Raw genomic sequence first — 1,784 nt, 5'->3', positions numbered from 1 at the left:
CATTCCACCATTCTGTCAACCCAACTACCTCTGAATGATGAAGAACATGGTAAGATCAGAGAATTCCATGAGCATGCACCCATTTTCACACTTCATTTGCTGTGAAGTGGGTTCCTTAATCAAAAGCAATGCTGTGCGAAATACCATGATGGTGGATAAAGCATTCCATACATCTGCAGATAGTAGTTTTTGCAGAATCATTAGGTGCAGGGAAGACAAAGCCCATATCTGGAGTAGAAAAAGTCACTGTCCCTTTCCTGATGAAAGTGATCCAATGTAATCAACCTGCCACCAGGTAGCAGGCTTATCACTTCAGGGAATGATGCCATATTGGGGGCTGAGTGTGGGTCTCTGCTGCTGGCAAATTGGGCACTCAGCAGTGGCCATAGTTAGGTCAGCCTTGTTGAGTGGAAGTCCATGTTGCTGAGCCCACACATAGCCTCTATCCCTACCACTGTGCCCACTTTGTTCATAAGTCTATTGGGCAATGGCAGGAGTGAAAGAAGATGACTTGTATCCGCAGAACAGGTCATCTTAGTCACTTGATTATTAAAACCTTTCTCTGCTGAAGCCACCCTCTGGTGAGCATTCACATGGGACACAGATGTCTTCAAGTTCTTGGTCCACTCAGAAAGGTCTATCTGCATACCTCTTCTCCAGACCTCTTTGTCACCAACTTTCCAATTGCTCATTCCAACTCCCTGACCATCTAACCAGCCAGACCATTAGCAACAGCCCATGAGTCAGTATACAAATGCACCTCTGGCCAGCTCTCTTTCTGAGCAAAATGAACAACCAGGTGCACTGCTCAAAGTTCTGGGCACTGGGAAGATTTCCCCTCCCCACTGTCCTTTAAGGACATCCAAGAAATGGTTGTGGTACTGCAGCTGTGCACTTCCTGGTGGTTCCTGCATATCATGCAGAACCATCTGTAAACCAGGCCTGAGTTTTCTCTTCCTCAGTCAACTGACTATAAGGAACTCCCCAAGAGGCCATAGGTCTGATTTGGGAAAGAGAAGGTAATGTGGCAAGAGGGGGGTCATGGGTATTTGGGCCACTTCCTCATGTAGCTTACTTGTGTCTTCAGGACCTTCTTGAGCCCAATCTCTTATATACTATTCCATTTTATGTTGTGCATGCCCAACTTTATGGCTTGGTAGGTCAGAAAATACCAGCTCATGACAGGCAACTCAGGTCTCATGGTAACTTGATGGCTTGTGATTAAGCATTCAGTCTCTACTAAGGCCCAATAGCAGGCTAACAGTTTTTTTCCAAAAGGAGAGTAGCTATCTGCAGTGGATAGTAAGGCTTTACTCCAAAATCCTAAGAGTTGTAATTCTCATATATGGGCCTGCCAAAGGCTCCAGACAACATCTCTATTTGCCACTGACATTTTCAGCAGCATTGGATCTGCTGAATCATATGACCCAAGTGGCAGACCAGTTTGCACAGCCGCCTGGGCTTGTCACATAGCCTCCTCCTGTTCTGGTCCCCATTCAAAACAAGCAGTTTTTCTGGTCACTCAGTAAATGGGTCAGCGTACTACACCCAAATGTGGAATATGTTGTCTCTAAAATTGAAAGAGGTCAACTAGGTATTGTGCCTTCTTTTTTGGTTGTAGGAGAGGCCAGATGCAACAGCTTATACTTAATCTTAGAAGGGATATCTTGACATGCCCTATGCCACTAGACACCTAGAAATTTCACTGAGGTGGGAAGGCTCCTATATTTTTGTTGGATTTATCCCCCATCCTCTGACACACAAATGCCTTACCAGTAAGTCTA

This window comes from Tamandua tetradactyla, chromosome 8, assembly GCF_023851605.1.
Source record: "Tamandua tetradactyla isolate mTamTet1 chromosome 8, mTamTet1.pri, whole genome shotgun sequence".
In the NCBI taxonomy this organism is placed as follows: Eukaryota; Metazoa; Chordata; class Mammalia; order Pilosa; family Myrmecophagidae; genus Tamandua; species Tamandua tetradactyla.
Note: the sequence above shows the minus strand (reverse complement) of the source record.